The sequence below is a fragment of the Hyperolius riggenbachi genome, chromosome 3 (assembly GCF_040937935.1).
Source record: "Hyperolius riggenbachi isolate aHypRig1 chromosome 3, aHypRig1.pri, whole genome shotgun sequence".
Lineage (NCBI taxonomy): Eukaryota > Metazoa > Chordata > Amphibia > Anura > Hyperoliidae > Hyperolius > Hyperolius riggenbachi.
Window position 1 is genome coordinate 367,727,257 of NC_090648.1, and position 14,716 is coordinate 367,741,972.

General features: G+C 44.6%; 1 protein-coding gene across 1 annotated transcript in view; it reads left to right on the forward strand.

Annotated features, from left to right (window-relative positions):
- Positions 1 to 11,419: 11,419 nt before the first annotated feature.
- SH3PXD2B (SH3 and PX domains 2B) overlaps positions 11,420 to 14,716 on the forward strand; it is a 293,221-nt gene continuing 289,924 nt past the window's right edge. Inside the window, exon 1 of the mRNA XM_068277154.1 lies at positions 11,420 to 11,501. The gene's annotated coding sequence lies outside the window, so the exon portion shown is untranslated. The remainder of the gene's footprint in view (positions 11,502 to 14,716) is intronic.

Consider the following 14,716-nt stretch of genomic DNA (forward strand, 5'->3'; position numbering starts at 1 on the left):
TTTTTTATTTATTTTTTTGGTATAGTTCTGATGCATGTTTTTCACCTTGTTATAGAGACCATGTAAAGGTAGCCATGAATCAGGCGATGTATAGGAAGATTCGACCAGGAGACAAATCCAAAAAGTGGAGCCTGCGGAGGCGGTGGAAAGGTAATGTATAACATGCACTGGGTACCAGTAGTGACAGTTAACATTAGGGGGCACAGGGCCATCATCGTCGACTGTCCTGAAATTGCATGCCGTCACCACCGCGCACTCGATCGAGCAAGTCGACCCAACATCTTGCAGCATGTGTGATGGATAATGCAACCAATTTTGGGGCCGAAATTGTCGCATTGTTGGTTGGGCATACACTTGGCGGCAACGATTTTAATATTTTCCTCTGATTCTATTATAATGTCAAGTCGCCGAGCCGCCTGATGTATGGCTACCTCAATAATACATATCACACACAATCTATTAGTAAATGAGATGTAAATAATCCTGAGTTGATGTAAAGTAGGCAAACTGTATGCAGCTTTGAAAATGTGAAAACCTCCCACTCAGCCTTATGATTGGCCTATTTTTACACACACACCCACACACACCACACACCACACACACACCACACACACACACCACACACACACCACACACACACACACACACACAATTCGGCCACCTTGAAGGTTTCCACATTTTGTCACATTACTGCCACAAACATTGATCAATTTTATTGGAATTCCACGTGAAAGACCAATACAAAGTGGTGTACACGTGAGAAGTAGAAAGAAAATTATACATGATTCCAAACATTTTTTACAAATACATAACTGCAAAGTGGGGTGTGTGTAATTATTCAGCCCCCTTTGGTCTGAGTGCTGTCAGTTGCCCATAGACAATGCCTGTTGAGTGTTAATGACTAAATAGAGTGCACCTGTGTGTAATCTAGTGTCAGTACAAATACAGCTGCTCTGTGATGGCCTCAGAGGTGGTCTAAAAGAATATTGGGAGCAACAACACCATGAAGTCCAAAGAACACACCAGACAGGTCAGGGAAAAAGTTATTGAGAAATTTAAAGCAGGCTTAAGCTACAATAAGATTTCCAAAGCCTTGAACATCCCACGGAGGACTGTTCAAGCGATCAATCAGAAATGGAAGGAGTATGGCACAACTGTAAACCTACCAAAACAAGGCCGTGTACCTAAACTCACAGGCCGAACAAGGAGAGCACTGATCAGAAAAGCAGTCAAGAGGCCCATAGTGACTCTGGACGAGCTGCAGAGATCTACAGCTCAGGTGGGGGAATTTGTCCATAGGACAACTATTAGTCGTGCACTGCACAAAGTTGGCTCTTATGGAAGAGTGACAAGAAGAAAGCCATTGTTAACAGAAAAGCATAAGAAGTCCCGTTTGCAGTTTGCCACATGCCATGTGGGGGACACAGCAAACATGTGGAAGAAGGTGCTCTGGTCAGATGAGACCAAAATGGAACTTTTTGGCCAAAATGCAAAACGCTATGTGTGGCAGAAAACTAACACTGTACATCACTCTGAACACACCATCCCCACTGTCAAATATGGTGGTGGCAGCATCATGCTCTGGGGGTGCTTCTCTTCAGCAGGGACAGGGAAGCTGGTCAAAGTTGATGGGAAGATGGATGGAGCCAAATACAGGGCAATCTTGGAAGAAAACCTCTTGGAGTCTGCAAAAGACTTGAGACTGGGGCGGAGGTTCACCTTCCAGCAGGACAACAACCCTAAACATAAAGCTAGGGCAACAATAGAATGGTTTAAAACAAAATATATCCATGTGTTAGAATGGTCCAGTCAAAGTCCAGATCTAAATTCAATCGAGAATCTGTGGCAAGATCTGAAAATCTCCGCAAGAAATATATAAATACAGAGGGTACTGCAGCACACAACAGGAAAACAGTGACAGGGGCTCTTGGTTACGCTTTAACGCGTTTAAGCTCACCAACTGCGCCAAAGTGTCCTTGATCTGCATAGTAGTAGTTTGCATATTATTGCATAAAATTTGGTTAGTGCTGCTCATCCCTCGGCTTATATTATTTTCCCCTGTGAGCCTGCATAACCACACCCATCTCTAGCACAGTTAAGCATATAAATGAGCGGAGCTCATAGTTCAGTTAGTAGCTAGTAGAAGGTGAGGTGTTTTTAACTTCATTTCTCCCATTTAGCTGACCCCTGGGCTTTTGGCATGGTTCCCACTAGAACGCTGATAAAAACCAGCATTTTTGCCTGGTTAGAGTAGGACTCACCAGATCGGGGACACTTTGGCGCAGTTGGTGAGCTTAAACGCGTTAAAGCGTAACCAAGAGCTGTTGTGTGCTGCAGTACCCTCTGCGTATATATATATATATATATATATATATATATATATATATATATATATATATATATATATATATATTTATATCAAACATTTCTACCCAATTCTGCATCAGTCGGAATTATTTGCATCTCAAATTAATCATGCAATGGAGATGGGATCTAATATTCAACTTGCCAGGGTTTTTCTTATGGGTAGATGCCCATACATGCATTGATTTTCTTGCTTGATTATCTGCAGATTCACCCTGATTGAATCTCCTGGGAATGGAGTCACATAAAATGTCTGATTGAAATAATTTTGACAAAAAAAAAAAAAAATCAAAAACATGCAGGGCCGAATTTACATCTATAGGCACAGAAGTTTTGACGCCCTAAACCCCGCCCCTCAACAAGGCCACACGCCGTTATCTCGCGAGATAAAACCACTCATTTTCAAAAACCATTTTGGTCACCTGACGGATAGAGTCCCGTTCCCTGCAAGCAACAGTACTCTTACACCCCATACTCACCACTACATGAGTACTGCGACGTCCCCTTGACGATGGTTGTCAAGCGAAGCTTCTTCCTGCCACCGAGTATGCACGGTGCTACGCTACAGTACACGTCAGGAGCGTGAGACTGAGAGTGTGAGACGTTAAGACTTCAAGTGATTGCGATACTTTGCACGGGAATCGTCGGGGTTCCTAGCGATCCGCCGTGACGGTCGTTATTGTGGCGTGATGCTAAGCAACGTTTGCATGGTCGTGTGACTGTACCCATGTCACGGTGTCATGGAAACAACCGCTCAGTGCTCAAAAAAAAATCATCAGTTGTCGGGAAAATTGTGACGTTGGTACATAGCTTAGTGGTTGTGTACAGGAGTGGTCTGAATTACAAAAAAAACATGAAGTCATTTAATTGAAGGCTATTTTTGGAAGGGGGAAGCCTCTGGATTTTCCAGAGTTTTTCCTTTCGCCCTTGAGCTTGCTGTTCCAGTGCAGGGACCCTCGGCTAGGTTTGCACAGCATGGCTGTTCAGGTGAAAGACTGCCCGCGCTTGTGCAGTAGAATGGAGCCAGTCACTTGTCCATGGCTTTTTCCACAGGCACAAACTATATTAATCCCCTGCAGGAGGTAGGCCTCGTTCACATCAGGGCCGTTTCTGTGCGCTTTCCACAGCGCACTGCCCTGTGCGATCAGCAAGGTATTCATTTTTCCATGTAACTAAATGTAGCTGGTTCACATCTATGCGCTGCGCTGAGCAGCGTTACAGAAACGTAGGGTTGCATGCATTTCTGTGCGCTGAGCTGGAAAGCGCACAGCAATGCAAGTGAATGGGTGCGCTTTTTTAGCGCATAGAAGCGCGTACAAGCGCATAGAAGCGCATGCGTTTTTTACCCCTAATTGGAGAAAAAAATACATTTACATACAAAAACAAAGTTTTATTGACAACTGCTGCTGCTACAGTAAGCAAAACGTGCTTTAAAGAAGCGCAGCGCAACGCATAGAAACGCGGACTAAAGCGCGCACAAGCGCATGCGTTTTTTACCCTGCGCTTTAACACGTTTTTCAGCGCAGCAGATGTGAACGAGGCCGTACCGTGGATGCCTCCAGTCATACACTCCAACACCTTTGCAGTTAAGCACAGCAATTCTACATCTTATCTCCTCCAGCAGTGGATTTAATCCATCCTTTTCTGTCACAACCACCCTATACTCCCTTCCTTTCTAAAATCTATTGCTACCATTCTGGAAAACATTCCTACTCCCAGTTCTCCCACCCCCTTCTAAAATCCTGAACCACCTGACAGGTCGGCCGCTTGGCTGGACCCAAACCATTCTTGACCCCCTTACATGGCTCTTTGTCCCTCTATTGGTGACCATTAACAATACAATCCCACAGATGATCGATTGTCTGATTCAATCATTATGATCCATCGGAAACGATCTGTCGTGCCCACAGCTGCTTGTGGCAAAGAGGACTTACAGTGCTAAGCACTTAGCAGCCATGCTGCTTTATCAGTAACTAGGAGCACTAGTAAACATTGTAGTATGAAGGATTAGAGATGTTTGTTATGGAGACAAACTGTGATGCTCATTTATCAAAACAAATGCACAGAGAACTGAAGTGAAAGTGAAGTTGTCCAAAGGTACAGTACACAGTATGTCTATTAAAGTGAGTCTGAAGTGATAAAGTAATAAAATTAAAAAACAGATACTTACCTAAGTAGGGGAAAGGCTCTGGGTCCTACGGAGCCCTTTCCGTTCCTCCTACGGTGCCTGCATTCCAGCGCTGGATTCCCCGTTGGCAGTCTCCAACCGATGGGTCAGAGAATGCTCACTTCTGCCGCTGCAGGAGGCGGCAGCAATCTTTGGGAGCCTGAGGGCTCCATACGGCCCATGTGCATGCATTCTCACGCATGCACAGTATATGCACAGTATATGCACAGTATGTGGCTCTATTGGACCCAGAGCTTTCCCTCTCTTTAGGTAAGTATCTGTTTGTTTTTTTATTTTAATAACACTTCGGAACTCTCTTTAAAGGGAACCTTAACTCTAAAAATAAAAAAAAATAGTTTTACTTACCTGGGGCATCTACCAGCCCCTTGCAGCCATCCTGTGCCCTCGCAGTCACTCATGGCTCCTCTGGTCCCTCCGCTGCCAGCTAGTTTCGTTTTTACTGACTGGGAGTCGGCCGGCCGCCATGCGTACGTGTTTACACATTCCTGCTGGTGCAGGAAGCTATTGCAGACATCAACAAGTACATTTTTACGCGTTACGGGTGTAATGCGTAACATTTTGTTGATATCTGCAATAGCTTCCTGCACCAGCAGGATTGCGTAAAAACGTACGCATGGCGGCCGGCCGACTCCCAGTCGGCAAAAACGAAAATAGCTGGCAGCGGGGGACCAGAGGAGCCATGAGTGGCTGTGAGGGCACAGGATGGCTGCAGAGGGCTGGTAGATACCCCAGGTAAGTAAAACTAATTTTTTTTTTTTTTTTTGAGTTAAGGTTCCCTTTAATAATGTTATTATGTCTATGCCCATTATTATGCCTATGCCCAGTTGTCAGTCTACTGCCATCATCGAAGCATCTGTTAATTTTTAGTAAGCATTTACCGTATATGGTACTGACATTATTCTCTAGCACTTCAAGCAAGTCATGTCACTAACTGTCCCTCATAGAAGCTTATACTATAATCCCTACCACAGCCATAGTCTGTCCCTACCTATTATTATCTATTGTATTTATAAAATGCCAACATATAACGTAGAGCTGGACAATAAATAGGGAGACATACAATGTTAACCAGGGAGAGGTACCACAAGGTTATACAACATAGCACAAGGTTATACACACACAAACGGTATTTAATCCAAGTCTGAGATGGTGCGAAGGGTGTCGTTGGTGCGATGGCAAGATAAAGAAGGGCGTGGGGGGCTACCATGCCTTAGGCTTACAATCTAAAGGGGGGGGGGGCACACTAGGTAGGGCTGCGGAATAGACGAGACGCAGGATTTGCATGTCCCTGCATTCTATCAGCTCTGCCATGGGGAAGATCAGCTGCTAGAAAAATCAGTGGGGTACTTCAGAGTGGTAAACATGTTGTCAGAACTGACAGTTGGTGATTGCAGAGGCTACAGGGTGCCCAAACATTAACTGAGAAACATTCTGTGTAAAGAGGGCAGGATGGGGGTGGGTGTACCCATATTTGTTTCATGCTGGGGGCAGCTCAATGCTTAGTGCTACCTGCACACTGTGCTCATGAAAAACAAAAAATAAAAACCTTTATTTATTTGAATAGGTGGAAACTGGTGTTGAACAGTACTGCACCCTCAGAACTAATTTGCAGTCCAGGTCTGTGCCTGGAATGCATGAAACAGCCCCGACACTACAGGCAACCCTTGAACTGAGTTTTCTGCAATCTACCAAAATTGGAGTTATCATTGCTATTGTATTGCCTGTAGTGGAACACCTCCTGCTTCACCTCCCCTTCCTTTTTATAAAGGGTAGTGCATGCTGCTTAGCAAATTACTGAGTTGTCAGGTCTATACAGGGATGGCTGGCATATTTCACCCAGAACAATCCCTAAAGGCACTATTGAGCATAAAAACTGTACATTTGCATCCCCACCCATTTCTAAGCCTTGGAACTGCATGCGTTTGTACATGTGCATGTTCTGTCAGCTCCAGAAGTAGCATAGGTATTCGTGGCTAAGGTCCTTCCCAGCAGCAATCACATGCACCCTCTCAGCAATCACAGCCACCATCACCAGTATACACAGGCAACCTCCCCCCCCCCCTCCCTCCCTCCTTCTATCCAGAAGTCACAGGCAACCTCCCACCAGCAATCACAGGCCACCAGCAGTCACAAGCAACCTCCCACCAGCAGTTACAGGCAACCTCCCACCAGGAGTCACAGGCCACCAGCAGTCACAGGCAATCTCCCACCAGCAGTCACAGACATCCCAGTCATTATACACAGGAAACCCTATCAGCATTTATAGGCCCAGCCCCTTCCCTTCCCAGCAGTCACAGGCCACCCTATTGGCATATGCAGGTAATTACCCCCTCCCCCACCACCACCTGTATTTGCTGTAACCTTAATCAGCATTTACAGCCACCATTCCCCCAACAGTCGCAATTAATGCCATCCCCCATCACAGCCAGAAACCGCCAGCAGCACAGTCAGTAAAATCAGCCACTAGAACCAGTGGCCGGTTTAGCCAGATCTAGCTGCCAGAACTATACAGGCAGCAGGGCATCCGAGCAGCAGAGCACTCAAAAGAAGACAGCCAGTACAAACAGCATGGCCGGCAGTGACAAGATGGTACCAGAAGCCAGTAGTAGCTTAGCTATGGCTGCACAGCACTAGCCAGCACCAGTAGCCCATGGCAACCCAGGGCAGCAGCCATACATCAACTCCTGCACTAGGCCAGACACCTAGACAAGTGAGCCAGCTTTACTGCAAGTCTTGTAAGCATGCCCATTATGCCTAGATGGCTGTCTCACAATGTAAACATATTTACTGCTAAATACATAGCTCCCAACTGTCCCTCTGTTGGAGGGCTTTGTCCCTCTTTCTATGTAAATATATATATTTATCTACTACAAAATGTGTTTGACTCTAAACTTTCTTCCCATCCTTTAAAATGATTATATTATTAATTGTAAAATGTTAATATGAAGGAAAATTAGCCAGGATAGAAAGGACCAGTGGGGTCTGAATTATAAAACAACATATTTTTCTAATGAAATCATTATGGTTTGCGTGACTAGGGGCGTCTCTGGGGCGTGATCAGGGGTGTGGCAGGGTGTGGCTTAAGTGTCCCTCTTTCTCATCTCAAAAACTTGGGAGGTATGTAAATATGTTCATAAAATTAAACTTATTGTGTTATGAAGTTTCATTGTTGTGTGTTACAACTTGACAAGGGTTGGAAAGCTGTAAGGTTTAACCGGGCATCCTGCAGCAAGTATGGGGTTTCAGACAATAGGCAATTTCAGCACTCTATAGAAGTCTTCCTTTCAGCAGAGGAAAAAGCTGTTTTTCTATAGGTGAATCTAGGATGTGTTGGGATGATCTTCTGCAAGTCACTATCAGCAGCCAGGACATTCTAGTACTTTACAGATTCTCTGTATATCCCAGCCCTGTGTATTCAATGCACAAACAAGTAAGGGCCTGTTTCCACTATAGCGAATCTGCATGCGTTTTCTGCCTGCAGATTCGCATAGCCAATAATAGTCAATGGGCCGGTTTCCACTTGTCAGGAAATCTGCACAGCAGAGCCATCAGAATTCGCACACCGCAAGGCTAGTGTGCGATTCGCCTATAATGGATTTAATAGGAAATTTGCATGCGTTTTCGCTATGTGAATTTTCCATGTGAATTCGCGTACGTTTTCTTGTAAAATTAACGTAAAAGCACCAGTGCTGTGGAGTCAGAGCCAGAGCAATTTTGGGTACCTGGAGTCGGCGTCAGGAAAAAATGCATCGACTCTGACTCCTAATGAATTTAAACTGTAATTAAAATAGAAAATATTGTAAAATGTTCTATTTCTCAGATAATAGTCATCATGAATAATTTAAACCAACTATTTTGATTGGTTTATTTCATTTTTGTGGACTAAGCACAGCTATTACAATAGCTGTACTTAGTCCACAAAAATCAAATAAACCAATCAAAATAGTTACTTGTGCTGCTTCAATAAAGCAGTCCCCGTATTTTTAAAGTCAGATATACATATCTGATTGTGACTGTATATATGATGTGTACACAGGAATCTCTTATATATACTAAATAACATCTATGCTGTAAGTATAAAGCCTTATGTGTAGCTGTGTCACTAATAGAGATGGTCAATGAGATGCAAATAATTCTGAGTTGATGCTGGTTTATGCAAATGTATGCACTCCCTTTGCTCATGAAATCAAGTAATTTGATATGTTGTTAAAATTTGGTTTGGTGACTATGAATTAAAGGGCACCTGAGACGGAAAAGAAAAGAAATGAAAAGTTTTATACATACCTGGGGCTTCCTCCAGCCCCCTTCAAGCCAATCAGTCCCTCGCTGTCCTCCTCCGCCACCTGGATCTTCTGCTATGAGTTCTGGTAATTCAGCCAGTTAGCGCAGTCCAGCCACGTGCAGCTCCCACAGCCAGGAGCGTTCTGCACCTGTGCAATAGTGCTGCGCAGGTGTAGTACGCTCCCGGCGGCGGAGTGTGTGCATGCGCACTACACCCGACTGGCTCAAGTACGTGAACTCATAGCAGAAGATCCAGGTGGCGGAGGAGGACAGCGAGGGACTGATTAGCCTGAAGGGGGCTGGAGCCCAGGTATGTATAAAACTTTAATTTCATCTGTCTCAGGTTTACTTTAAAGGGGAACTTCAGCCTAAACAAACATACTGTCATTAAGTTACATTAGTTATGTTAATTAGAATAGATAGGTAATATCATTTTTTACCCACCCTGTTTTAAAAGAACAGGCAAATGTTTGTGATTCATGGGGGCTGCAATCTTTGTCATGGGGGCAGCCATCTTTTTGGTTGAAAGGAGGTGACAGGGAGCATGAGACACAGTTCCAACTGTCCTGTGTCCTGATCACCCCTCCAAGCTGCACACGCTAGGCTTCAAATGTCAAATTCAGAATGTAAAAAAAAAAAAAAAAAAAAAAAATTGCACCAAAACAGCAGAACGAGAACAACAACATCAGAAATCCCATCATGCCTTGCACAGCATCAGAGGAAAAATGCCCGGGCAGTTTTCTTCTGTGCAGCTAAAAATGAGGCATATATAAGCAGAATAGATAATGCGCTCCACCACATCAGTTATAAAGAAATGTCAGAAAGTTTTTTGCCCCCCCAATACCGGTTTGCATACACAATAAAAATATCAAAAAGTATACAAAGGAGTGTATGCGCTCAATACGGTTCAGTGTAGTCGTTCTCAGTCTATCAATCTGTGATGCCAGGAAGTAATAAATGTTCCAATCCTGTTGGTGATTCCGGGCTCCGTTATAGTTTTGTAGTTACCTCAGGGGGATACAAAAAGAAACCTAATAGTGTAATATGTCTTATTTAATTTACACCTCCACCTTCATCTCATAGAGATTAGTAATAGCACCCAACAATAATAATGCCAACCGCTCACCAGATGCAGATGCTGCTCAATCACAGACAGCTTAAACGCATATCTCATAATCCATAGATCCTCCTCATAACTTCTCCATTCACCTTCATCGTTACTTAGTGATCGTTTCCTCAAAAAGCAAAGTACAATATAATGGTGCAGATCTTCCAATTATATGACCTCCACCTGGGATTTTCCCTCATTGGTAGTATGCAACCCTTAGCAAATCACTCCACCACACCGTGAATGGTTAGTTAAGTTTGGGCCACCCAGGTGCCCCTTCAAATCACACTCACCAAACTCTGTGGCTGCTCAGTCATAAACAGCATTATCGCATGAAGTTTAGGGCCAGCCGAATCTTTAATCCACTCATCAGATGTCCCCCTTAAAAACTAAACAAACGCTTCCATAGCGCAATAAAATACTTTTAAAAGATTTAAAAAATGTGATATCACACTCACATTTCCAAAAGATTAAAACAGCATTTCAAAATTTGGTTCCAGCGTCCTGGAAGCGATACTATAGACCTTCGTGTGCCGGAGGGCGGAGCTTAGGACGGCACACGGAGGTCTATAGTATCGCTTGTATATGAGGCATGTATAAGAGAAACAAAGTTCTGATGCTGTGAAACTGTTAAAGAAACACCAAGCCGTTTCAGTGCTGCCGAGTCGATTTTTAGTCTGGAGGTTCACTTTTTAAGTTACACAGTAGTACTATACTCTACATATGCACTCTCCACAGAGCTGCAGGGAAACCACTGAGAATGTTGTGCACATTGAACACAGAGGTGTTGTCTATCACCCATAAACCTGGTTCAGATTGTGCATGAAGAATGTGTAATAGAGGAAGAATCTACTAATTCCCCTGCAGAGTACCTGCACATCTCTCTTACATGTATCCACAGTTGCATTGCCTAGGGCCTGATAGATGTTCTTTGTTTCTGTCTGTACCTTTTACAAGTACTCTTACCAAGGACTAGTTTTAGTCTATGACTAAAGGGAATAAATATGGCATATGTATGTCTACATATCCTTCTCACTTCAGTTGTCTTTTAAAATTCCTAAGCGTTGGCAGTTAAGAGATGAATTTCAGGTTACATATTTTCTATCAACAAGATTGTAATATGCAAATTAGAGGAGCCGGAGTCGGGGGAATCCTAAACTGAGGAGTCGGTGGATTTTTGTACCGACTCCACAGCCCTGAAAAGCACACAGGCACTGACATGGTTAAAATAGCGTACTTACAAACAGATGCTAATTTTAACGAGTCTTCGGGTTAAAATACGCATACAAACACGTACAAATTTGCATGCAAATTCGTTTATGCGTTTTCTGCAAAGAAATTGCACCTCACTAGTGGAAACGGGCCCGAAGCCAGCAATTGAAATCATATGTCATCAAATGTGGTTGGTTTAGGTAAATGTTTTATCTGCTCATGTTTTGTGTGTTTTACATGTTGCAGAGATCATCCTAGAAACTTCATACATGGCGGGAGCCAGATAGGCGTCTGCATCTGGAGAAAGCGCATTGGAAATCTCTGAGCGTTGTTTATGCTGCATCCCATGTGAGTGGAAGTACTTGTTTTTATAAACATTGTAAGGATACTATTCTATGCAGCCGTTTATTTTCTTGAGGTGAATAAATCTATATACCGTAATCCTATATTGTATTTAGTATTGCCAGCAGAGAGGCAGATAGGAAGGCAGGGTGAGGCCTTGAATGCCCCAGAAGCACTTGTGCCCCATAGACTATAGGGTCCAGCATTTCTGGAGAGTGGCCCATGGTTGGGGTGTGATGGAGGCTGACTCTACCTACTGGAGGATTTTGGTTTCCATTGATTATAACAGAACGTTTCATTTAAACTGTGGTGTGCTGTGACAGACCATCACAATTAAAGAGTTTATACAACAATTCTGCCTCCTTACTGACAGATTGGATGTTTATCTACTGTCCATAACTTGTGGAGTTATATAAGATCCTAGTGTGCTACTTTTTGGAAACTGTTCATGATGTCATCATCTTAGTGGTGTGCATCACCCATAGAGCCCACCAGTAAGATTTAGGGTACCACCACAATCTGTCCCGTTTGTTTTATTTTATACGCCCTTCCACTACTGCCTGAGCTAACATGACGGCATTAGGAAAATCAGCCATGATTATAGGATATGCAAGCAGGAAAATTGCCTTTTGTGACGATGTGACTGGGATTTTGTGTACTCCTAAAATAATCTTATAACACTTAATTGTGTTCCTTACTTTGTATATCCATTACTGCAATGGACACTAAGGGCTCAAAGGTCCTGTGTGAATGAATCCTGCAGTTCAGATAGAGTCTATCAACCTGTCCTTTGGTCCATTGTAGTGTGTTGTGGAGGACAGACTGATTTGAAGCCAAGTCTAATGCTAGTCTAATACAGTATCACATGTGAGAATGGAGGTGAACATACACTAAAAGTGTGACTGAAATCCGAAGCCTGTTACCAGGGCTGAGCGCGGCTGAATGGCAGACTGCAGGAGGATGTCGAGGGGCTCAGACGTGCTTATGGGGCTGGAGGAAGCCCCGGGGAAGTATCGATTTTTGCTATGTAATCGGCTCTGGTACACTTTAATGAGCACTGACTCCATCCAGTACACGTTGTACAGTACCAGTTCAGTGTTCTCACCATAATATTTTTTAGCCAGGTGGCATGAAAAAGAAGCCGGGTGGGAAATGATGGGGGAAGGCAGTGCTGGCACAGTTCTGCTGACAGCATAATAAGAAGATGAGGAGGCAAGCTGATGACAGTCGGTTACTTACCAAAACTTGCCAGGTGGAGCACCCGGCTAAAATAGCCCAGGGAGAACACTGAGTTATGTGCGGTACTCACTCTTGATTAAATAATTGAATCAGATGGTCGATCGGCCACCAAGTCGTCTGATGTATGGCCATCTTAACCTAAATCCCCTTTTAACTGAATAAAAAAAAATAAAAAATGGGCATTTCCAAACAGAAAAACTATTATGGCAGTGCCATTTCCTGTGTCACTGTTATACATTAGAGTAACCAAGCAGCTCAGGGTGACCCAAACTACTAGGAATGTATAGGGGGATAAAAGGAACCAAAAAGCCCTCCTCTTAAAACAGAAGGAAATTTGCAATAATTCAGTTATAAGTGAACATTTGTGGTTACCCACTGTTATACATTGATAGGTAACTTAAATTCATACAGACTACAACTACATATATACTGAAATGACAAATATGCACAACTGAGGCAGAACATGTATAGCATGAACAGGAAGGCCCATGCATGTATGAGCTTACAGATGAAAAAGAGAAGTGACAGAAACATCAGACGAGGCAATGTGTTTTCTGTAGCTGAGGTTGCACTGAGGCAGTGTGTACACTGTAGCCGAGGTTGCACTGTGGCAGTATATACGCTGTAGCTGAGGTTGCCCTGAAGCAGTGTATGCGCTGTAGCTGAGGTTGCACTGAGGCAGTGTGTGCACTGTAGCTGAGGTTGCCCTGAGGCAGTGTATATGCTGTAGCTAAGGTTGCGCTGCGGCAGTATGTATGCTGTAGCTGAGGTTGCCGTGAGGCAGTGTGTATGCTGTACCTGAGGTTGCACTGAGGCAGTGTGTACACTGTAGCCGAGGTTGCGCTGCGGCAGTATATACACTGTAGCTGAGGTTGCCCTGAGGCAGTGTGTATGCTGTAGCTGAGGTTGCACTGAGGCAGTGTGTGCGCTGTACCTGAGGTTGCCCTGAGGCAGTGTGTGCGCTGTAGCTGAGGTTGCACTGAGGCAGTGTGTGCGCTGTACCTGAGGTTGCACTGAGGCAGTGTGTGCGCTGTAGCTGAGGTTGCCCTGAGGCAGTGTATATGCTGTAGCTAAGGTTGCCCTGAGGCAGTGTATATGCTGTAGCTAAGGTTGCGCTGTGGCAGTATGTATGCTGTAGCTGAGGTTGCCGTGAGGCAGTGTGTATACTGTACCTGAGGTTGTGCTGAGGCAGAGTGTATGCTGTAGCTGAGATTACACTGAGGCAGTGTGTACGCTGTAGCTGAGGTTGCGTTGAGGCAGTGTGTGTGCTGTAGCTGAGGTTGCGCTGAGGCAGTGTGTGTGCTGTAGCTGAGGTTGCGCTGAGGCAGTATGTGTGCTGTAGCTGTGGTTGCACTGAGGCAGTTGTACGCTGTAGCCGAGTTTGCACTGAGGCAATGTGTACGCTGTAGCTGAGGTTGCACTGATTCAGTGTGTGCACTGTAGCTTTGGTTGCGCTGAGGCAGCGTGTACGCTGTTGCTGAGGTTGCACTGAGGCAGTGTGTACACTGAGGCTGAGGTTGCACTGATGCAGTGTGTGCGCTGTAGCTTTGGTTGCACTGAGGCAGCGTGTATGCTGTAGCTGAGGTTGCAATGAGGCAGTGTGTGCGCTGTAGCTGTGGTTGCGCTGAGGCAGTGTGTACGCTGTAGCTGTAGCTGATGTTGCGCTGAGGCAGTGTGTACGATGTAGCTGAGGTTGCGCTGAGGCAGTGTGTTGCTGTAGCTGTGGTTGCACTGAGGCAGTGTGTACGCTGTAGCTGAGGTTGCCCTGAGGCAGTGTGTATGCTGTAGCTGAGGTTGCACTGAGGCAGTGTATATGCTGTAGCTGAGGTTGCCCTGAGGCAGTGTGTTGCTGTAGCTGTGGTTGCACTGAGGCAGTGTGTACACTGTAGCTGAGGTTGCACTGAGGCAGTGTATATGCTGTAGCTGAGGTTGCACTGAGGCAGTGTATATGCTGTAGCTGAGGTTGCGCTGCAGCAGTGTAT